A 24811-nucleotide genomic window follows, 5' to 3' on the forward strand; every position below is an offset into this window, starting at 1 on the left:
TTCACCCTTGCTCAAGGAATCATGGCTTTGAAAGTTATTCCACAAAGTTATTGCACAAAGTTATTTTGCTGCAGATAAAGTTTACTTTGTGTGACAACTCCACCTGGTGTAGTTTCTGTGACTCATCAAGGAGTGAATTAAAGTTAGTTCCGTTACAGTGGGAGTCCTTGGACTGTTAAGAGCTGTGAAGGGTATAACGTTTTTACCCTGTTTGCAGACTAACAGATTAGCCTGCCATAGTTTTGTAGATGCCAGTAGAAGATATGAGGTATCTTGGTCAGAAACAAAGGAGACAGAGACAACTTTTCTACTCACAGCACAGTAGGCAGTGTGAGTTGCATATATGCATTGGTTCCCTTGCCTTCCAAGTCCTACAAGTGAGGTGGAAAGGTGTGAGTGTATGCTGTGAACGAAGTGGGTTTGCATCACAGATGGGGAACTCCAAACTTAGAATCCCCCAATGTCTTATAAGGGCCTGCATGCAAACCTGCCTACCTTCGCCCTGGAGGGAGACCTTGTCTTTATTATCCTGGTCAGGAAACAAGTGTGCTCTTTTCCTGAAAGGAGATATTATCTCTACATTCCAAGGCTGTTTGACTTAGAAGGCCTTGCAAAGGTAGTTGAGAACAAAAGCTGATAGAAAGCAAGCAGAAATGTTATGAATGAATTGTCTCCTAGTAAAGATTAAACTAGATAGCCAGACATACTTGATTTGTATCACCAAAAAATTGTACATTTGATGAATAGAGGCCTGGCTTAAGTCAACCTGACAGAATTACTTGCTTTCCATCCCAAGACAGCTGTTAGACCTGGAGCCACATACCCTTGAGGCGAGGCCAACATGCCCTTGAGGAAGGTCTGAGATAATACTGAAGGTGTGTTCCATGAGTCTTGTCTCAGGTTTATCAAGGAAAGTATGCAAAAGGTAGAGGGAAACTGCCACACCCGTTGTTATCATCAGACAATTATTTTGAATAATTGTCAAGGAGTGTGGAAACCAGTCGGGGTGGTTCAGTAGCAGGGCAAAAGGGAGGAAGTAGTTGCTGGAACCTGAAGACAGAGAGGCTGTGTGGAACAGGCCATCTAAAAAGAGTTATGACCTTCTGTGGAGGGATGACTTCATTAAGGGGAGCTGAAACAATGCTCAACCTCACTTTCCTCCCTTTCTTTGATCTTCCACTCATGCCCTCTATTGGCCAAACTGGAAGCCAGAAGACAAGGAAGCCTGTTGATGTAGTCCAAACAAACTAGCCTCCCAGGGCACAGACACAGTAGAGAAGGGCAGAGGATGGATGTGGAATGACAAATGGAAGAAATCCAACCTAGCATAATGAAACAACATTAAAAATAATACTTCAGCTTAAAATATTCTACCTCCCCAATGCTTCCATAACTGGCTAACTTTTTTTTTATGAGAGAGAATGAGCTGGAAATTAGATGTTTGGGACATAAATCTGCCTAAATTTATATGATAAACAGTGTTGTTTATTTTTATTCCATACCTATATAAATACTAATAATTTACATCATTTTAGTTGCTAGTGTCCTTCGGAAATTGGCTGATACTTCACCATCATCACTCCTATTTTACCCACAGTATGATCTGTTATGATTTGTGAATATGCCCTCATTTTTATGTGACCACTCAACTGGCCTGCTGTAGATTTGACCCAATTATTTCAGCCATTTTCATGATTGATTCTCATCACTATGGGGTGCATGCACTGTGTGGCCATCTACACTGATTATGAAGGGGTTACAGTGATGGGATTCCAGGTGCCATAGCCTGGTCATTCTGCATAGGAACATTCTTCTCAAGAATCATTTTAAAAAATCAGCAGAAGGGAAGATGCTGAGACTTTCAAATTCTTTTCCATTTGACTTTTCAGCTACACTGTCACCAGAATTTTAATAAGCTAATACAGTAGGACAGGTGTCCTGAAGTAAGTGCCCTGCATCTTTCCAAAGAGCAAATGGGGGACAATATCCAGATCTGAAGTTTACAGCAACACTGAACTGACCATACGAGTTAACCCAGGGAGCCCCAAATTGTGCAACATATATTTTCTGAAAGAAGTGAAGCAAGGCAGTGAGAGCAAATTTTGAAACTTGAAGACTAGTAAAATTTTATGCAAAATATACCAAAGTGAATCTTGGTGGTCCATTTTTCTTTCTACTTATAGATAATCCTTAAAATTTCTAATAATGAACTATTATCCTATATCTCATTAGCTATACTTTTGTCATCTTCACTCATGGTCTTAAAAAATTTTAGCTTTAAGAGGGGACTGTGGTTTCTTAATTGGATTATCTTAAATTTGAGAGAGTGTATGTGTGTGCAGTTACAAATTCTTACATATAGCAGCATTTTGTTTTTGTTTATTTTTCCCCTAAGGTGGTTTATTTATTTTTGAGACAGAGAGAAACAGAGCATGAATAGGGGAGCGTCAGAGTGAGAGGGAGACACAGAATCTGAAGCACGCTCTGGGCTCTGAGCTATCAGCACAGAGCCTGACGCGGGGCTCAAACTCACAGATTGTGAGATCATGACCTGAGCCGAAGTCGGACGCTTAACCGACTGAGCCACACAGGTGCCCAATCCCCTAAGATGGTTTATAAAGGTAGACATTTTCTTATTGTGGAAGCTTGTTGATATAAACTAGTATTTCTATTTATAACATTTATCATATATAATACAATAACATTTATTTTATATGTATTTATATTTAAATTAGTTGTATTATATGTAAAATTATATAATAATACATATTATATATGGTATATGTTATATACATACATATAATAATAATAATTACTGTGGAGGCTACATAATCCAGTTTACCTCTGATTTAAAGAAAAAGATGTTCTTAGTCTTAACTAACAACTCTTTCTTCCAGAAAAGGTTAGGAATCTTACAACTGACCTCTTTGCTGAGATTTTCATCACATTTTTCTTTTACTTTTGCTTAACAGGAACCCATTACTCATGCTTCTCCAGCTTTTCCATACAGTACCCCTAATAGTGTAGAAGAGTTAACATATGTTTCCCAGGGGTCTAAGATAGTACCTGAAGTTACCACAAGGAAGAAGTTTCTCTCATTTTATGTTTTTAAGTTTTTATTTAAATTCCAGTTAGTTAATGTAGTGTAGTATTAGTTTCAGGTGTACAATAGAGTGATTCAACACTTGCATACAACACCTGGTGCTCATCACAACAAGTGCCCTCCTTAATCCCCATCACCTATTTCACCCATGTCCTTCCATCCACCTCCCCTCTGGTAACCATCAGTCTGTTCTCTTTAGTTAAGTCTGTTTCTTGGTTTCTTCTCTCTCCCTTTCCCTTTGCTTGTTTGTTTTGTTTCTTAAGTTCAACATATGAGTGAAATCATATGGTATTTATCTTTCTCTGGATGACTTATTTTGTTTTGCATAATACCCTCTAGCTCCATCCATGTTGTTGCAAATTGCAAGATTTCATTCTTTTTTTTAATCTCATGTTTTGTTTGAAGAATTTATTGAAACTTTGCAATCTAGTTATATATGTGTATGTGTATATATGTATATATGTATACATATATGTACACACACACATACGCTCCTATATAATGTGGAAAATTGAAACAAATATATCTACATATATGTTTTAATTTAAATTAATGTACCAGTAAATCTGGTAAAGTTGTTGCTATTTTTTTCTTGTGGCTTTGAATGTATCCCAAGACTTTGCCACTTATTTTATGGGCTAAGTTTGGGATGTGTTAGGCTTGCAGATTTCCTAAATATCTCTCAGTCAGCCAACAAATATTTACCTATTATTAATTGCCACTAAACTAAGCACTTGAATTACTATGGGGAACATGGCATCCTGCCTTCTGTCTCTGCACCTTCACCTGTGCTAGCCCCTCGTTTAGAATGCCATGCCCAATCCCCTTTCTTCTTACCTATTCAAGTCCTATCTGTGGATCTATTTTCCCATCCCACCTTACTCTGATTTCCTACAGTGCTGAGAAGATGGACTATTTCTCACCTGGATAAGGACGTTAACCCTGCCTAGCAATAAGTTGGCTGAGCAAGGAGGGATATAAATTTCAAGGTCTCTTTTGAAACTGGTGCTGATATGCAAATTAACATTCCACGAAACGGTGTTTCTTGTACTAGCTAGACTGAATTTCTCAAATCAGTTGAATAATTCCTGCCCCTTTCATCACTTCCATAAATATACAAGGTGGCAGAGGATCCATGTCTTTTTCCTGGAGCACAACCATGGGGTGACTGGCTGTGCCCCTTCCAAGTAGCTGAATGGTAAGTAGCTGAATGGTGCATACTGTTTTCCTTGTCCCATTTCTTTGAGGCTACTCTGTGCTACAGTCCTAGTTGTCCTCAACAAGGCCTATTTGGGCACTTATTCTTACAAAGAATTATCTTATTATTTAAATGTTTTCTGTATCTTTGTAGACAGTGATGGGCTATCTTTTACTTCATTTAAAGAGGGATCTAGCACAGCACTCAGAAGGCAAGACATACTCAACAAGTGCCTGGTGGGTGAGAGAGTGAAGAGTACACATTTCAATTGTACTATTGATAGTGGAATAATGTCTCTTCTGATTCTCTCATACCTCTTTCCAGCCTAAATACCATTGCCCATTTACTCTTACATGTATTAAGCATGATGCTCAACTCAATAAATATTGAATGAATGAATGAATGAATTGTAGGAATAAGTGTTAAAGTCCAAGCTTTCAACTCCTATCTCCCCTGAGGTACCTTTTCTGACTGTTCCAGGCTTCAGTGTTACTCCCTATTCCGTATCACTCATTAGTGGTTAGAAGGCTACCATAAATAGTTGATTATATTCCATGTTTGTGTTCTATCCACTCAACCAAATTTAAAAGGCTAGGACTTTCAGATCTTTAATCCATTTTGAATGTATTTTTGTGTATGCTGTAAGAATGTCGTTCAGTTTCGTTCTCTTGCATGCTATTGTTCAGTTTTCCCAACACCATATGTTGAAGAGACTGTCTTTTTCCCGTTGGATATTCTTTCCTGCTTTCTTGAAGATTAATTGACCATATAATTGTGGGTTCATTTCTGGGTTTTCTATTCTGTTCCATTAATCTGTGTGTCACTACCATACTGTTTTGATCACTATAGCTTTATAATACAAGTTGAAGTCTGGAATTGTGATGCCTCCAGCTTCGATTTTCTTTTTCAAGGTTCTTTGGCTATTCAGGGTCTTCCGTGGTTCCATACAAATTTTAGGATTTGTTCTAGTTCTGTGAAAACTGCTCTTGGTATTTTGATAGTGAATGAAACCACAAAAATGCTAGAGGAGAACACTGGCAGTAACCTCTTTGACATTGACTGTAGCATCTTCTTTCTAGATATGTCTCCTGAGGTAAGGGAAACAAAAACAAAAATAAACTTTTGGGACATCGTCAAAATAAAGAGCTTCTGCACAGTGAAGAAAAACAATCAACAAAGCTAAAAGGCAACCTACAGAATGGGAGAAGACATTTGTAAATGACATATCTAATAAAGGGTTAGTACCCAAAATATATAAAGAATTTATAAAACTCAACACCCTAAAAATGAATAATCAAAAAACAATGGGCGCAAGACATGAATAGATATTTTTCCAAAGGAAATGTACAGATGGCCAACAGACACATGAAAAGATGCTCAAATCACTCATCATCAGGTAAATATGAATCCAAACCACAATGAGGTGTCACTTCACACCAGTCAGAATGGCTAAAATCAACAACACCAAGGAAACAACAGGTGTTGGCAAGGATGTGGAAAAAGGAGGACCCTCTTGCTCTGTTGGCAGAAATGCAAACTGGTGCAGCCATTCTGGAAGACGGTGTGGAGGTTCCTCAAAAAGTTAAAAATAGAATTACCCTATGATTCAGCAATTAACACTACCAGGTATTTACCCAAAGAATACAAAAGTACTAATTCAAGGGATACATGCACCCCAATGTTTGTAGTAGCATTATCTACAGTAGCCAAATTATGGAAATGGAAACAGCCCAAGTATCTATTAATTGATGAATGGATAAAGAAGATGTGGTCTATCTATCTATCTGTGTATCTATCTATCTACACACACACATACACAATAGAATATTACTCAGCCATTTGAATGAAGTCTTGCCATTTGCAACAATATGGATGGAGCTAGAGAGTATTATGCTAAGTGAAATAAGTCAATCAGAGAAGGACAAATACCATATGTGGAATTTAAGAAACAAAACAAATGGGCAAAAGGTAAAAAAGAGGGGGAGAGAGGCAAACCAAGAAACAGACTCTCCACTATAGAGAACAAATTAATAGTTACCAGAGGGGAGGTAGGTGGGGGGATGGGATTAAAGAGTGCACTTGTTGTGATGAGCACCAGCTGTTGTATAGAAGTGATGAATCACTATATTGTACACCTGAAATTAATATTACACTGTGTTAACCAACTGGAATTTAAATAAAAAAAGGGCTAGGGCTGTGTTTTACATGCTCAATTTTTTCTATTATGCCTGGTAAGTACTTTATAATAGCATGCTCAATATTTATTAGTTATTGTTGATAATGAAATTCTGGAAGGAAAACAAACAATGAACTTGCAAGCTATTGTTCCATTTTGCTTTGATATTTATCTGCATTAGAAGGTTCTTGAGTCTGAAGTAGTGTCAGTAGCAATTTATGTGATTATATCAAGTGTGGGTTTTATTTTGATTATGCTAAACTAAATGAACTTGAGAGTGAACACAGCTTTTCTCTTGCTACAAGAAATTAAAAGTAGCTTTTATTGTATTTACTGCAGTGGATGATCAAGAGTGCAGAAGCTATGTGGAATAGGAAAAAGAACTCTGTACCAAGAGTCAGGACTTTTCTTTAGATGTGTATTGTAGGTCCTCATTTTGTGTCTCTGCTACTTGTGAAATGGGAAAGGAAGGTAGTACAATATGGCATAGTGGTTTTTAAGAACGTTAAACAAATGGTAAGTTTTGTTGAAATGCAGTCTTGGGGGAAAGCCCATCACATAATGACATTCAAATAAAGCTACTGGGGCTCCTTGACACATTGGAAGCCACTGGTGTGGTATTTGGAGTGCAGACCAATCTTACAACTTATGAGTTCTAGGACTTTTCATAAGATATAATCTCTCTGAGCCTCAATTTCCTTATCTGTAAGATGGAAACAAGAAGGAAAGCAACCTCAGAGGGTTGACGTAAGCATTAAATGAGATAACATGTGCAAAGCTCTTAGCATAGAGCCTGTTATATTATAAGTACTTCCCCATGCAGTGGATACCTGTTTTGAGCTGTTTTGCTCAAAATACTCTACTTTCCTCTGGAAACTTCTTCCCTCTCCATCCACATGGTAAAGCAGGAGCAGCGATATTATAACATGACCCAGTCCACTGGCCAATGAGTCCTTTCCCAGCATGTCTTGGATGAGGCACCAAGAGATAGAGCTAGGAGAGTCCCTCCAGTTAATACATTTGAAGAAACAGTAAGAAACAAAACTCAGGAGTTGTCAGCAGTTGGCACGGGTTTCCTGCAGGACAAGTCAGTCTGTGGAGAAGCAGATAAAGAAGCAGGGAAGGAGGTGCCACAAGGGAGACAAGACACTGAGAGAAGTGATGGTGTTTGAGTTCCTGTTTTCGAGTATTCCTGAGACCTAATCTCATTCCTGTCTTCAGTTCTTTGAGGAACCCTAGGTTCAATAAGTTCCTCTTTTTTCCTAGCTAGTGTGCTGGATGATGCTGTGCCTTCTTGTTAAGCTAGGAATTACATTTCCCAGAGTCCTCATCTGTGTCCAGTTTTCAGTGAGAGTTGGTCAAAGAGGAACTTCCAAGAGATTTGGAAATTTGAAGAGAAGCAAAGACCATTATTTTCAGTAGGCCATCCTGGTGAGACAGACAGACGCAGAGGTGCCCTGGGTCCCACCTGATTCTTGTTCTCCTCCATACTGTCCGGTTTCCAACTGCTGGACCTGCTCACCCAAAGCAGACTGTTAGCTCTACAGAGGGAACATCTTCCCTTTACGATCCCTGAAGCAGCTGGGTGCAGTTGCCTCTCAGATTTCCCTGCAAGCTCCAACTTACCCACTCATGCCAGTGCTTTTCGAGAACTAGTTAGTGACTCTTTCTCAAGTCCTTTGACCTTCACTTTCTCAGCTGCTCCCACATTAGTGTGTGGTCTATTTCCTCTAATAAATCTCTTATTCCCATAAAACGCTAGTGGCTCTGTTTCTCTTATTGAAGCCTGATTGCTACAGCCAGTTTATTTTTCTTTCTCTTGCATATAAATCAAAAGGATATCTTTTTTTTTTTTTTTTTAGATTTTTCACATTCCTTAAACAAAAAACCCCCCACAGAATAAAGAGAAATATCAAGGTAACACTTTTGAAAAAATTATAGTTTTTGAAGCAAAAATCTTTTAAGTTTTCTCACATCATTCTTTTTTATATATAAACAATGGGTTGATGATAAGTCATGGTGATTTTATTAAGATAGCCTGATATGTCCTGAACCTCTTGAGCCAAATTGAGGAATATAGGTATGATTTTGCCTCTTCCAGAGATGTAGGTAATAACACTTTGAGGAAGGTAAACTAGGAGGACACTAGGACCTGGGGCAAAGAGAATATACCTTGAACATGGAATTAGTGACAATGACCTCTCCTTCATCACTATGGATTCAACCAGAGAAGCAGAAACACCAGGACACACACACACACACACACACACACACACACACACACACACACACGCATGTAACAAAGATTTGACCTTATTCAATTGTGGGAGCTGGTTAAACAGTTTTTGTAAGGCTATTGTCTTTGTGTCTGAGGCTGCAGCTCAAAGTTCCAACCCCCTTCAGCCTCTAGACACCTCCTCTGCAGTATGCCAGGAAAGTTCTTCAGGCAGAGGGAAACTATAACCTCTTTAAGCAGAGTTGGAAGAACTGCTTCTCTTGGCAAAGAAGGCTCAACAGAATATATAGGTGTTCCTGGGGCACCTGGGTGACTCAATTGGTTAAGTGTCCGACTTTAGCTCAGGTCATGATCTCGTGATTCCTGGGTTCAAGCCCCACATTGGGCTCTGTGCTGACAGCTCAGAGCTTGGAGCCTGTTTCAGATTCTGTGTCTCCCTTTCTCTCTCTGCCTCTCCCCTGCTTATGTTCTCTGTCTCTCTCAAAAATAAATAAATAAATAAATAAATAAATAAATAAATAAACAAACAAACAAACAAACTTAAAACAAAAAAAGAATATAGGTGTTCCAGCTACCCAGCTTCATTGGAATCTGCCCATATGTCTCCATTTCAGTTTTCTAAGGTCCTAGTCATTTAGGACATTTTAAGTTACCTCTTCCAAGGTGAAGGAAAAGTTGTGCCTGGCATATGTCAGTTTTCTATTGCAGGGTAACAAATTACCAGAAAGTTAGTGGTTTACACTAACCCAGGTTGATTATCTCACACTTTTGATAGTTCAGATGGCTGGATTCTCTGCTCAGGTATTTGCTGGGCTGAAATCAAGGTGTTGGCTAGGGCTACAGTTGTTACCTGGGCTGAGCCATTGCTGCTTTCCTCTTTTTGGAGACTTTTCTGGAGATCCTCCTTTCTTAGTGGTCACATGTGGGAGGGTGTGCTGCTAGAACTTTTAAATGTTCTTCAAAGTAAATGCAAATAACTAGGTGTGGGAGGCAGAGTTGAGAGGGAGAATAACACACCTAGGGTGGCCAATGAAGAAACTTCAATAAAAGATCTCTAAGATGATGTGGGCTGTTGGCACAGGCAGGACACATTTTAGTAAAAAGCTAGTAAGTAAAATTAACTATATAAAAACTTTTTTTTTATTAAAAAAATTTTTTTTAACGTTTATTCATCTTTGAGAGACAGAGGGAGACAGAGCATGAACGGGGAAGGGGCAGAGAGAGGGAGACACAGAATCTGAAACATGCTCCAGGCTCTGAGCTGTCAGCACAGAGCCTGACGTAGGGCTCGAACTCACAAACCGGAAGATCATGACCTGAGCTGCAGTCGGAGGCTCAACTGACTGAGCCACCCAGGCACCCCAAACTTTTTTTTGGTAGTAAGTAATTGAAATCTAATTTCTTTTTCTCAAAGCAAAAAAAGAGAATTTGTTGATGTAGTTGGAAAGTTCAGAAGTTCAGCTAACTTCAGATATGGCTGGACCCAGGGGTCCAAACAATTTTGCTGAGACTCTGCTTCTCTTATCTCTTTCCTAGACCTCCTCTCATCCTTTGATCTTTAACCCTTAATTTTTAACCCTGAATTCCTACTATGGACCTTAATTGTAGCAGAAAGAAGTCTTTTCTTTTCTTTTTTCTTTCTTTCTTTCTCTTTCTTTCTTTCTTTCTTTCTTTCTTTCTTTCTTTCTTTCTCTTTCTTTTTTTCTCTTTCTTTCTTTCAGCAAGAGAGAGCAAAAGGGCACAGGGGAGGACAGAGAGAGAGAGAGAGAGGCAGACAGACAGACAGACAGAGAAAGAATCACAAGCAGTCTCTATGCCTTGCTCAATCTCACAACCCTGAGATCATGACCTGAACTGAAATTAAGAGTCGACCACTTAACAGAGCCACCCAGGTGCCCTAATTCCTTATTATTTCTTAATAATAATTATAATTAATGATTGGCTTGGCTCCAGCCACATGCCTGTTCCTGAACCTGTGCTGTGGAGCGGGTACAGGGTGGTCTAATTGGCCAGGTCTGGGCTATGTGCTTGTTTTTGTAGCTGGGCTAGGGGTGGGTGGGGTTGGGTGAGGTGGAGTGAGGTAGGGGTGGGGGGGGGCGGCATTCAGGCCCTCCTGTACAGCATGGAATGAGTCTTTTAGTGGGAAGACAAATGCCATTACCAGATGAATGGGGAGGGGGGTGGAGTGATATTGGGCAAACAGGAACAACAGATGTCCTCTACAGTTAACAACTGACTGATTGTGGTCTTAGGTGCTAGGCAAGGTCATGGGTGGAATAGGGAGGATAGAGAAGAGATAAGTGCCTCACCCATAGGCTTGAGTTACTTTTGTGTAGCTGGGGACATAGTCAAAATTCCAGATCATTCAGAAAATCTTAGAGTATAATTTTTAGAGAAATGATCATACCCTGAGTGAGCTGGTTTGCTTATCCTCTTATACCCAACTTCCCAGTTTCTTGTTCAGGTGCCATTTCCCCTATACCCTGGTGCAGTAAAGGAATTTTCGTTATTCTTTTTCTCCCTGGCCCTTCCATGACTCAGATTTGATAATTCCTTCCTTGTAGCGCTGTCTGTACCTTCCTGTTTATTATTCTTATTTAGGTCTTTATTATCATAGGCATGAACTGTCAGGGGTCTACTAGATAGTCTTTCTGTTTCAAGCTAGCCTGCCTGCTACTCCCAGATGACATGATAAAATCTTCTTTTGATCATGTCAATTTTCTTCTTTTAACGACCTTCATTTGCTCCATGTCAGCCTTTAGAAGAACTCCATATTTCTTACCTGGCATTCCCAGGCCTCTACAATAAGGCCTTGTCCCCTATATCCTATATCCTCAGGCCATCCGTGTGTTTACAGTCACAGCACACCTGCCCAGTGCTGCTTCTCCACTGAGCCCATCCACCCCAGAACGCTCTCCCTGCCCTTCCTCTCACAGCTGAAGCTAACCTATGTGCTAAGACGCAGCCCAGGTTTCATCTCCTGTGTGAAGATTTCCCTGCTGTTCACCCTCATCCGTCTTTGGACTCCGGTAGGACTTCCTCTCTGAGCTACCTGTCATAAACTTCCACCCACTGTCTTGTGTTTGCAGTTAGCTCTTCAAATGTAGATCGTATGTATTCTCAACTCACTTAAGCAAAGGAAAAGACAGTCGCCATGGCCATGCGACTTCAGAAAATCTCTCTGAGCATCCACTTCCCCATTTGCAATTTGACAATAGGTAGCTACCATGCAGAGTAGTTGAAAGGATTAACTAAGCTACTGTAAAGGGACTCTACCAGGGCCTGGTACAGGACAGGACTTTAATGATTGGTACTTGAGGCAGTGCTAAATAAAGGAAAGAAGTTCCAGCATTATTCGTCCCCATGCTCGTCAACATCTGCTATCCTCCCCAAAATCTTAGTACCTCAGATTGCAACAGTGTTTGGAGATAGAGCCTTTAAACAGGCAATTAAGAGAAAACGAGGTTACTAGGATGGGCCCCCTAATCTAATATGCTTGGTGTCTTATAAGAAGAGGAGATTAGGATACAGGCAGGTATAGAGGGAAGACCCTTGAGGACACCATCAGAAAACAGGCATCTGCAAGCCAAGGAGAGGATTCAGAAGAGACCCACTTTACTGACACTTTGATCTTGGACTTCTAGCCTCCAGAACTCTGAGAAAATAAATTTCTGTTGTTTAAGTCACCCAGTCTGTAGTACTTTGTTATGGTTGCCCCACTAAATGAATACAGTGTATGTGACAATATTGCATGGGACAAATTTATATTAAATAGCTTGTTGTTTATCTGAAATTCAAATTTAATTGAGTGTTCTAATTCAGGGGCTTAAGGAATAAGAACAGAGCACACAGTGTCTGCATTTATTGAGTATCCACCATGTGTTTGGAGTAGCATTTATTGTGGAAATAAAGAATTAATGAATAAGTCTCCATACTTTGCTTACCTCTCTCTCAGTGTTGTAATTAAGCTTGAATGAAGGATGTATATAGACCTGCTTCGAAGATTATAAAGTGCTACACAAATGATACAAAATTATTCATTTTTTTTTTTACTAATTTCCTAACACTTCCAGAAGAGTATGTGGTACATAGTAGCTGTTCAACAAATATTTGCTAAATCAAATGCAATTATTATTATCGGCAGTCAATAACTATTTACTGATTAATGTCATAAGATTAAGGCAAGGGTGTTTTAATACCTTCCCAGAACCCAGGCATGCTTATTTTTGGAGACTCGCCTCAGACCATTCACAGTAAAGTACATATCTCACATAGTAATCAAGAGAATATAGATAAATGTAAATAAGTATATGTACTGAATTTTTCAAATTTAAGAATTGTTTTATAATTTAGTTTTTGAAAAGACTTGTCTACAGGTAATTCTTTTTTTTTTTAATTTTTAAGTGGTATTTTTTTTTAATTTATTTTTGAGAGGGAGAGAGACACACACAGAGTGAGTGGGGGAGGAGCAGGCAGAGGGGGATACCCACAATCCAAAGCAGGCTCCAGGGACTTGAACCCATGAACCGGGGAATCATGACCTGAGCCGAAGTTGGATGCTTAACTGACTGAGCCACCCAGGTGAGGCACCCCTACAGGTAACTCTTAAGATTAGACTGATTTCAGGCACCTGGGTGGCTCTGTCGGTCTGACTCCTGATTTTGGCTCAGGTCATGATTCAGTCCTGGGTTTGTGAGTTTGCATCCTGTGTAGGACTCCCTGTTGTCAGTGTGGAGCCTGCTTGGGATTCTCTCTCTCTCTCTCTCTCTCTCTCTCTCTCTCTCTCTCTCTCTCTCCCCCCTCTGCTCCTCCCCCACTCGTGCACACACACATGTTCTCTCTCAAAAATAAATAAATAAACTTTTTAAAATAATTTAAAAAGAGTCTCTCATGGTTTCTTTCCCTCCCCCCCCCATATGTTCATCTATTTTTCTTTAAGTTTACCTATTTTTGAGAGAGACAGACAGTGTGAGCAGGGGAGGGGCAGAGAGAGAGAGAGGGAGAGAGAGAATACCAATGAGGTTCCACACTGTCAGCACAGAGCCCAATGCTGGGCTGGAACCCACAAAATTGTGAGATCATGACCTAAGCTGAAACCAAGAGTCAGAGGCTTAACCAACAGAGCCACCCAGTTGCCCTGTTTTGTTTCTTAAATTCCACATATTAGTGAAATCATATGGCATTTGTCTTTCTCTATTTCACTTAGCATAATACACTCTAGCTCCATCCATGTCTTTGCAAATGTCAAGATTTCATTCTTTTTGATTGCTGAGTAATACTCCATTGTATATATATACTACAACTTCTTTATCCATTCATCAGTCAATGGACATTAGGGCTCTCTCCATAGCTTGGATATAGTTGATAATGCTGCTATAAACATTGGGGTTCATGTAGTCCTTCGAATCTGTGTTTTTGTATCCTTTGGGTAAACACCTCATAGTACAACTGCTGGATCCTATGGTAGTTCTATTTTTAACTTTTTTTTTTTTTCTTCTTTTTTTTTTTCAACGTTTATTTTTGGGACAGAGAGAGACAGAGCATGAACGGGGGAGGGGCAGAGAGAGAGGGAGCACAGAATTGGAAACAGGCTCCAGGCTCTGAGCCATCAGCCCAGAGCCCGACGGGGGCTCAAACTCACCGACTGTGAGATCGTGACCTGGCTGAAGTTGGACGCTTAACCGACTGCGCCACCCAGGCGCCCCTCTATTTTTAACTTTTTGAGGAACCTCCATACTGTTCTCCAGCGTGGCTGCACCAGTTTTCATTCCCACCAACAGTTCAAGAGGGTTCCTCTTTCTCCACATCCTCCCCAACACCTGTTGTTAAATTTAGCCATTCTGACATACGTGAGGTGGTATCTCATCATGGTTTTGATTCATATTTCCTGATGATGAGTGATGTTGAGCATCTTTTCATATGCCTGTTAGCCACCTGGATGCCTTCTTTGGAAAAGTATCTATTCATGTCTTCTGCCCATGTCTTAACTGGACTATTTGTTTTTTGGGTGTTGAGTTTGCTAAGTTCTCTATAGATTTTGGATACTAGCCCTTTATCAGATATCTTATTAATATAACAATATCTCTCTTACCAATAGAAGTCACAGATAATTAATTTATTACAGTAGTTACAGATATCTCAAAATACCATTTATATCAATAAGGTAGTTATTAAATCCGCCACTAGTGCTATTTTCATTATTGAATGGATTCATGAGTACATATATTACAAATTAGTTTTTTAAAAAATATTTGAAAACATTTTATTTTAATTTTTAAACTATTTATTTATTTTTGGGAGAGTGCAAGCGGGGGAGTGGCAGAGAGAGGGGGACAGAGGATCTGATCTGTGCGCTGACAGGCTGTCAGAACAGAGCCTAATGTGGAGCTTGAACTCACGAACCATGAGATCATGACCTGAGCCGAAGTCAGATGCTCAACCGACTGAGCCACCCCTGTGCCCCTGAAAATATTATTTTAAACAGTTGATTTCCCTTTTAATATATTTATTAAGATTATTTTGGGACGGGTCCCAGGAGCCTCACTGGACTTCCAAAGGGACCTATGGCACAAAAATTATAAAGATGCTGTTAGTACCTCATGAATAAAACAGCTTAGATGTGAGACTCAGGTGACTCTGGCCTGGTATTGCTTCTTTGTGTTTTTCTGGAAAATAGAAGCCACTTTGCAGGCTCAGAAGAGTATAATTACATGTAGATGCAAGAGAAAAGTCGAAGTATGTCTAAACTTTACTGGAAAAATTACTGGATGGAGAGTCAAAAGACTGGATTTAGTCCAGGCTAACTTTTCCTATCCTGCAACAGGTGCATATATTCACTGAGTCAATCAACATTTATTGAGGGCCTTCTATGTGCCAAAGCCTGAATATGGGCTTTGAAGAGTTCAGTCCCTTCTGTCACTCATTAGCTGAGTGACCTTGAATAAGTTATTTTATCTCCCTAAGCCTTAGTGTTAATACTCTCTGAGAGGGTGAGACTGATCTTAATTCGATAGAGTTGTTGAAAGGATTAGATAAGAGATTGGATGTAAAGTCCTAAGAACACATAATAAACTATTATAGTTATTGTGAATCACCATTTTGTCTACAAGGTTTTACATCAATGGTGTTGTTAGCTGTTAAAGAAAGGCATATAAAATTGTCTTTGCTTTTAGGGGAAAAATATAAAAAACACATTTCTTTTTTAAGAATGGAAATGAGTCTAATTAACTTGTTGTTAGCTAAAATTTGACAGCTCGGGAAAAATCTTATGACAAGTGCATCTTTCTATTTTGGTCTTTTGATGGTGCTTATTGTACTTGTGGCACGAAGCAGAAAAGAATCCTCCCAGGGCTGGTAAAATATTAGTTTACTTTGCCACTTATTAAAGATATTTTTCCCCTTAAAAGCATTTGAAACAGTGTTCAGAAAATTGGAAAAGTCATAAAAAGGGAGATTATTGTGAAAAAATATGAATGTTAAAAATTGTGTCGGGGCGCCTGGGTGGCTCAGTTGGTTGAGTGACTGACTTCGGCTCAGGTCATGATCTCACAGTTTGTGAGTTTGAGCCTCGCGTCAGGCTCTGTGCTGACAGCTCGGAGCCTGGAGCCTGCTTCCGATTCTGGGTCTCCCTCTCTCTCTGCCCCTCCCCCTCTCATGCTCTGTCTCTCTCTGTCTCAGAAATAAATAAACATAAAAAAAAATTAAAACAAAATTGTGTCAATTTATGTCAATGACTCATCAGTAACCATTATTACGGTATATTATTTTAGAAACTATAAGGACATCTATCCACAATTATGATTTAAGAGAGCCATTCCACATTCTTTTCCCCAATACTTTATTTTCTAAAAGCTAAACACTAGGCATTCTCTATTTTGGTTTGTAATTTTGGCCATTTACAGACATACACCACAAGGTTGCGCTGTAGTTCCACAATGGAAACAAACAGGCCTAGGGTCTGTGAAGAATTCTCAGAGGTCTTAGTTAACTATAGTATTTCCGTTTTTTGAAGCACAGAGAGGTGGAGACAAATATTTAAAAGGAAAAAAAAAGATCTTGCTGAAAATAAAGAATTTTAAATTCACTATGATTTAAAAATTGGTATTCAGCAGAAAAGATGTTCTCTGAGAACATTGTTATAGTTACTTTTAGAAAAATTGCATCAACCCAGTCCTGATAAACTATTTTCCTGATGGAAAAATAAATTTTAAAACGCTGTTAAAAATTTTGTTTCCTATGTTCTTTAGTTGTTGATGGATGAAACTATATTTTAAGATGTTAAGATGAGGTATTTTTAAAAATTATATCAATATCTTTGATATTAATCAAGCTTTAGAAAATATATGAACATTTTAACTTGAAAACAACTTTTTTTTGGGGGGGGAGGTAGAGCTCTTTTTTCTTTTCTGCGCTTGTTTTTCCCAAACGTCAATATTTATGAGTCAGGGTTGTGGGAAATGTTACCTAGGGCTACTGGGGCCAGAGTTTGCCCTCTTCCATCCCGGGGGAGTTGAGTGTGAGTGCCAGAGGGCAATGTTTGGCTGGAAGGACCCAACCCTTCTTTCTCTGTACCCTGTGGTATGTCCTTTGAAGTGAAAGAAAATTCTGTACTCAGCTCAGCTTCATAAGATGTCAATTTAAGATGAGCAATGCACACAAGTTTCTGAATATCCTTTTAAGCATGAAGCCAGACAGAGGCTTATAGAAAACAAACCAAAAACACCAGCATTGGGCAAGTAATTTTGAGATTTTGAGAACTCAGATAAAATATTCACCAGTCTAAATTTCTGAATAAGACATTTTTTTTTTCTTTCTTTCTTTCTTTCTTTCTTTCTTTCTTTCTTTCTTTCTTTCTCTTTCTTTCTTTCTTTCTTTCTCTCTCTCTCTCTCTTCCTTCCTTCCTTCCTTCCTTCCTTCCTTCCTTCCTTCCTTCCTTCCTTTAACATATCACTGTCAAAACATCAGCCACTTCAGGTTTAACCCCTTCTAGGAGCTTGGTAGTTAGTGTTAGTTTGGGTGATGAATGGTAAAGACAGATGACAATGAGCATGAAACCCTGCAGAAATAAGGTAAGACCCTCACAAAATATTAGTAAATTATGGAGCTTACATTTATTTTGGAAATGGATTGTTATCCATCAGGGTAATTACAAAAATTTATTACTCAAACCAGGTGCTTTATTTTAGTTTCTTTCCTTTCAAATTGTCAGTCAATAGGGGTTGAACAAGAAAATAAAAGGCAAAAATGAACAAACTATATGAGGCAAAATAAACTGGGAGATAAGCTAGAAAATCGAGGCCATTGACAATAACAACAACAAATCAGAAACACTCTTAAAAGAGTCACCAGTAAAATATGTCTCTAAGGTCAAATGAAACGTCCTGATGTTGATTCTCAATTTCCTTTTACATTTTATTTGAAGGATCTGCTCTTTATCCTTTTCATAAGTAAAATGTTTAACCTATTACCCCTATAGATGATTAAGGCTGCTAGTGTTTTTGAACTAAGGATCGTGATTTTTTTTCCTTTGCTTTATTTGCTTCATTTGCTTCAACAATTCTTTATTTAGCTTGCTTTGTTTTTATATGTCCCACCCAAACACTTAACTGGTTCAAGCACTTAACTGGTTTCCAAAGGCTCCTTGTATAAATAACATGATAAAAATTCATAGAACATTTTATTTTCCCAGATTAGGAGGTAATTGCGCTATTTCAGTTTGCAGAAAAGTATGACAAAAGAATTATTGAGATTAGTGAAAAAAAGATGATGGGGAATGATAACATCAGTGTTTTTGGGGTGGGGGGAAATGGCTGTGACCTTTGACTTCTATCTCTGACCATGGTCAGCTAATTCTGAGTGTGTTTTTCCCACTTGCCAGTGATGTGCCAGTGTTCTGCTGTTTAAATTCCCTAAGACTTGGTTTCTTTATCTATAAATCTGGATAAAAGTATTTAGCTCAGAGATGTGGAGAGGATTAAATTCGTAACATGTTCAATCCTTGTGTATAATAGGTGCCTGGTGTGCAATAATTTCCCTCTTCCTTTCATCATCAATAAGAATACAAAAATAAAACACAGGTTTATTTGTATTAAATATCTCTATGTGGGTGAAATACAAAACTTGTTTAAATCGATTTGTACAGTGCCTGACATTCTGGTATATGCTGTTCTTGCAACCCAGTCACAAACAAACATGCTTAATGAAATTAGCTTTGGAAACAAGGCTTTGAAACCAAAAGTATAAATTCTAGAGGGTAGAACTAACTTTTAACATTTTTGTTAATATTCATATGTACATTCAGTATATGTTTATTGGTTGCACAGAGTGTATTTATTGACTTCCAGATTGTATATCCATATGAACATTTTGGTTTGGAAGATATCACTAAAGCATGGTTCAATGAAGGTATTTCAGGTTTTGTACTTTGTTCACTCCAAAGATTGAATTGTTAAATTATATCCTGTAGTAAGCTGAAAAACAGCCAACTCTCTTATCTAGTCACCAATAATATGGGGTTTCTGTGAAAATGAAACAAGGCTAGCCTATTTTTCTTAAAAATAAAACCCTCCAGGGTGCCTGAGTGGCTCAGTCAGCTAAGCATCCGGCTTTGGCTTATGATCATGATCTTGCTGTTTGTGAGTTCAAACCCCTCATTGGGCTGTCTGCTGTCAGTGCAGAGCCTGGTTCAGATCTTCTGTCTCTCCCTGTCTGCCCCTCCCGGTTTGCAATCTCTCTCTCTTAAAATAAATAAACATTAAAAGAATAATAATAAAACCATCCATATATTCAATTGAAAGTCCTCCTTTTCAGTGGAGTTGCTTTGGAGGTCTAGACACTTCTTTCACCATACTGCTATCATTCTATTGTTTGATGAACCCTTTTTCAAATTACTGTTGAAAATAATGTAAGGAATCATATTAAAGAAAAAGCTAGTCTTCTATTTTAGTCCCTTTTTTTTAGGCTAAAGCAGTTTATTCAGTCAATTGCCATCTGCCTTATTGAGTGACTTGTTTTTTTCTGGAAATGAAACTTCTACTGATGAGAAAAAGATTTTTTTTTTTAACCATTGGGGACATTCAAAGTAATCCCCTCAGTGAGTGAAGGAAAGCAGTTCCTAACTGGAGTTCTAAAATCATTTTAAACAATAACAATATCCTTGGAATGTTGCTACCTATTTGAAGGGCACATATTTATTTTTGTGGATAAATTCAGGTATATTTGTGAAAATCCAGTGACCTGGCCTTGTCGTCATGTCTTTTGAATTAAAAAAAAATTTTAAGTATATTTATTTATTTTAAGAGTGGGGGAGGGGGGTGAAGGGCAGAGAGAGAGAGAGAGAGAGAGAGAGACAGACAGAGAGAGAGAATCCCAAGTAGGCTCCACACTATCAGCTCAGAGCCTGATACAGGACTCGAACTCACAACATCATGACCTGAACTGAAATCAAGAGTCAGACACTTCAGCAATTGAGCCACCCAGGTGCCCAGGTAGTCATATCTTTTTATTTATTTATTTTTTTAACTTTTTAAAAAATGTTTATTCATTTTTGAGAGAAAGAGAGAAAGACAGAGAGACAGATCATTATTGGAGGAGGGACAGAGAGAGAGGGAGACACTGAACTCTAACCAGGCTCTAGCTCCATGCTATCAGCACAAAGCCTGACACAAGGGCTTGAACCCATGAACCGCGAGATCACTTTAGCCGAAGTCAGATGCTTAACCGACTAAATATCTATCTTGTAACACAGGGATCATTTTGGGCGGACGGACCCCATAAAAAAAGAAATGATGTTATTTAAAAAGGAATTGTGAACTTTTAACCAGGGTTCAATCTGTTCAGTTACAAACCTCAGAAACTACTGAAAAGAAGGAGAAAAGTATAAAAGCTTTCATGCTCAGACTAGGCCTACATCTTCCTTTATCCTCACATTGTTTAGTGAGCTACTGAAGCTTGTGTATATGATTAAATCTAAGCTAGACATCATGAAATAAGATTATAAAGACTATGTGGTCCATATTTTGAAATAGAAGCAGGAAAACAACATGAACTGATTTGAAGATGAATCTAGACTTCGATCTTGGCAAAAATATAAGTAGTAACAGGGTAGAAATCAGCACTAAAAATATTGGTAGCCTCTTTGTGTCTGGTTATTAATAAAAATAGGAGATGAGTAAAAAGGAAGAGCTGAGAAAGTAAAGATGCTGCTTAGGTACGTTGGTTAGGCCAAATAAAGCTGTGAAAGCTCGCAGCACATAAAATCTGTGACACAGGCTGAAACCCGCAAGTGGGGCCTCCAGGGCTTAGGGTTTTAGAACAACTCCTGCGGCCCAGGCCCTTCTGGCATGCCATTCTCAGACCCTTTAGACTGGGGGGTTGCCAAACGGCTCGTTTCCCATCAAACTTAGCAGACTCGTAGTCTGGGCTGGCCATCTGCACAGCACATTCCCAGTAAAGCTGTGTATCCTTTCAAATCACCCACATTGTAGAAATCAGTATCTCAGCAAACCTGGGATCCTTTGATAGTTCAGTAGCTGTGCTGTGTGAACTGTGAATGCAGTCTCTTTCACTCACATTTGATTAAAAATGTTCTTTTTTTGGAAATGATTTTTGGAATTCAAGTGATGTCCATTTTTTTTTCTATAAATGCTTTCTTTTTAAATAAAGCCCGTGAATAATTTACTTTGCAGCCAGAGATGTGCTTGCGTTTATTTTCATCAAGACCTCAAGTGTCAGTGGGCAAACATCCTTTTATCCCCCAGGGCTGTATGACCTTCTGACTCCCATGGTTTTGCCAGGTCACTTGCAGAGAAGGAAGGCCTCTCTGATGGGGGTGAAATGAGCCCTCTGAGGTGTCCTCACATTCTGCACACTGGCCTGATGCTAGCTTATGTTTGGCTGCTTCAAACCTCCATGGAAAGAAAGAATAACATAATGTCTGGGGCAATGTCTGGGGGAGATGGGTCACAGATGAGTTCCCTAAACCTTGGTAAAATAATTAAATAGAAAGTTGATGTGATTTTAAAGATACCTCAAAATGTTTATATCACAAAATATATTCTATTTTCCAATTTCACCTTCTAACATTCTTCCTTAGCTAAGTGAAGGAAAGCCCGCAGAAAGCCACATGGTGTATAATTCCATGTATATGAAATACCCAAGAATAGGCAAGTGCATAGAGACAGAGAGCAGATTAGTGGTTGCCTGGGGCTGGGGGGCTGGGGAGTAGGGAGTGACTATTTACTTATTGGGTATGGGGTTTACTTTTGGGGTGTTGCAAAGTTCTGGAAATAGTGGTGATGGCTGTGCAACATTGGGAAGGTACTTAATCTCACTAAATTGTACATTTTAAGATGGTTAAAATGGTGGGGCGCCTGGGTGACTCAGTTAAGCATCTGACTTAGACTCAGGTCATGATCTCACGGTTTGTCAATTGGAGCCCATGTCAGGCTCTGTACTGACAGCTTAGAGCCTGGAGCCCGCTTCAGATTCTGTGTCTCCCTCTCTCTCTGCCCCTCCTCGGCCCATGCTGTCTTTCTTCCTCTCAAAAATAAATAAACATGAAAAAAATATTAAGATGGTTAAAATGGTAAATTTTATGCTATATGTATTTTACCACAATACAATAGGAATTTTTTTCTTCCTTAAGGAGAAGTTGAATGCAATAGACAGTATAATTGTTAAATCATTTGCACTCATCAATAGCTTAGTAGTAATTTTTAGGGCAATCAAGCAGTATCTTAGAAAGGCTCTGATTATTGGACAAAACCAGAATATTGTGATAAACAGGTAAAGCTAGAGTTAAACGTGTGAAGAAAAGACAAGAAACCAGGTCAAGGTGGATTGACTTGGTGTGATGCTTAACTTTATGTGCCCACTTGACTGGGCCCCAAGATGCCCAGATATTTGGTTTAACATTATACCCAGGCATGTCTGTGAGGATGTTTATGAATGAGGTTAACATTTGAATCAGTAGACTGAGTAAACAGATTGTCCTCCATTTTTTGAGTGAGCCTCATCCAATCTGTCAAAGGCCGGAATAGCATAAAAAGGCTGAGTAAGAAAGAATTCTCTTTCTCTGCTTCTCTTTTAGGTGGGACATCAGTCTTCTCTAGCCTTTGGACTTGGACTCAGAATGGAACTTACACGTTTGGTTCTCTTGGGTCTCCAACTTGCCAACAGTAGATCTTGGAACTTCTCAGCCTCCAAATAGCTAAAAACTTGGAAGATACTTTGACACTGGGTAATGGGAAGAGGCTGGAAGAGTTTTGAGGTGCATGCTAGAAATATGGACATTAGGGGTGATTCTGGGAAGTCTCAGACTAAAAGGAGGAACATGTTATTAGAATATGGAGGGAAGGTGATCTTTGTCATCAAGTGGCAAAGGATTTGGCTGAACTGTGTTCTAGTGTTTGTGGAAGGTAGAACTTGTTGAGTGATGAAATTAGATATTTAACTGAGGAGATTTCTAAGTGAAGTGTTGAAGGAGTGGCTTGATTCCCACGACTGAAGAATGAGAGAACAGAGAGAGGAAAGAAGAGTAAAATGAGAGAAGAGATGGATGAATTGCAGAAGGAATTGTTACATAGAAAGGAACCAGACTCGGGAATTTGGATAATTCTCACTTGTCCATATTGCAAAAAATGATAAAGCATGTTCTAAAGAGAACACCAAGCTCATAAATGCACTATCACTCAATAAAGTTATGGGATTGTAGAAGAAACACTGCCAGTTTGAACTGAAGGGTCAGAGTTGGGACAAAATGAAGAAAGTCAGCCAGACTTCTTGGATTCTAGAAGACAAGACCATAGGCCTATTTGGCTGTGAATGTGTGTTTTTGTTCAAAGAAAGAAAGGAATGACCCAGAAGGAGATCCAGAGATTGTGAGGACTGCCATGTTCACCAGTGGTCCTGAGACAGGCTGTCTCTTCCTCAGTTTCAAAGGGTAAGGCTGCCTGTCTTGTGGACCAGGAAGATCCCACCCATGTCTCAGGAGTACAGCTGCCCTGTAGAACCTTAGGAGCCCCACCAAACCCCAAACATTGGGGGTACATTAGGGGTGCAACTCCTATCTAGCAAAGCCTTGGAAGTGTGGCTACTGCCCCAGTTCTGAAGGCAGAGCATCAAAACAAAGAGGATTTCTCAAGTCTTAAGATCTTATGGAATTTGCCTTGCTAGGCTTTGGAGTTGCTTAGGACCCACCACCCTTTCCTTCTTTCTTCTTTCTTCTTCTTGGAATAGGAGTGTCTATTTTATGCCTGTCCCACCATTGTACTTAGGAAGCATATCACTTGTCTGGTTTCATGGGTTCACAGCTAGAAAGGAATTTTGTCTCAAGATGAATCATCTCTCAAGTTTTACCCATATCTGATTGAGATGATTTTTTTTTTGAGAGAGAGAGAGAGAGAGAGAGAGTACAAGTAAGGGAAGGGCAGAGGGAGAGGAAGGGACAGAATCCCAAGCAGGCTCCATTCTCAGCACTGAGCCCATTGCAGGGCTTGATCTCACAACCATGAGATCATGACCTGAGCTGAAATCAAGAGTTAGACGCTTAACTGATTGAGCCACCTAGGAGCCCCCAACTGAGATGATATTTATTTATGTATGTATGTGTGTATGTATGTATGTATGTTTATTTATTTTAGAGAGACAGAGTGCAAGCAGGGGAGGGACAGAGAGAGAGGAAGACACAGAATCTGAAGCTGGCTCCAGGCTCTGAGCTGTCAGCATAGAGCCTGATGTCGGGCTCAAACTCACGAACCATGATATCATGATCTGAGCTGAAGTCAGATGCTCACCTGACTGAGCCAAGTAGGTGCCCTGATATAATATTGAAATGAGACTTTGGACCTTAGACTTTGGAGCTGATGCTAGAATGAGTTAAGACTTATGGGGCCATTGAGATGGAATGAATGTGTTTTGCATGCGAAAAGGACATGACTTTTGAGGGACTAGGGGTGGAATGTAATGCACTACATATTTGTGTGTCCCCTGATTCATATGTTGAAGCCTTAACCTCCAGTGTGATGGTATTTGGAGTTGTGGCCATTGAGAGGCATGTAGGTTAGATGAAGTCGTAAGGGTGGGGAATTTATGATAAGA

At 39.3% G+C, this 24811-nt stretch overlaps 1 long non-coding RNA gene across 1 annotated transcript in view; it reads left to right on the top strand.

The window, feature by feature from the left end:
• Nucleotides 1-23524, top strand: part of LOC147581718 (uncharacterized) — a 36742-nt gene extending 13218 nt beyond the window's left edge. The window contains exon 3 of the long non-coding RNA XR_015250184.1: nt 22803-23524. This is a non-coding gene — a long non-coding RNA (uncharacterized LOC147581718). The remainder of the gene's footprint in view (nt 1-22802) is intronic.
• Nucleotides 23525-24811: the final 1287 nt, after the last annotated feature.

The sequence above is a fragment of the Puma concolor genome, chromosome B1 (assembly GCF_028749965.1).
Source record: "Puma concolor isolate L17-30 chromosome B1, mPumCon1.1.hap2, whole genome shotgun sequence".
NCBI classification, from domain to species: domain Eukaryota; kingdom Metazoa; phylum Chordata; class Mammalia; order Carnivora; family Felidae; genus Puma; species Puma concolor.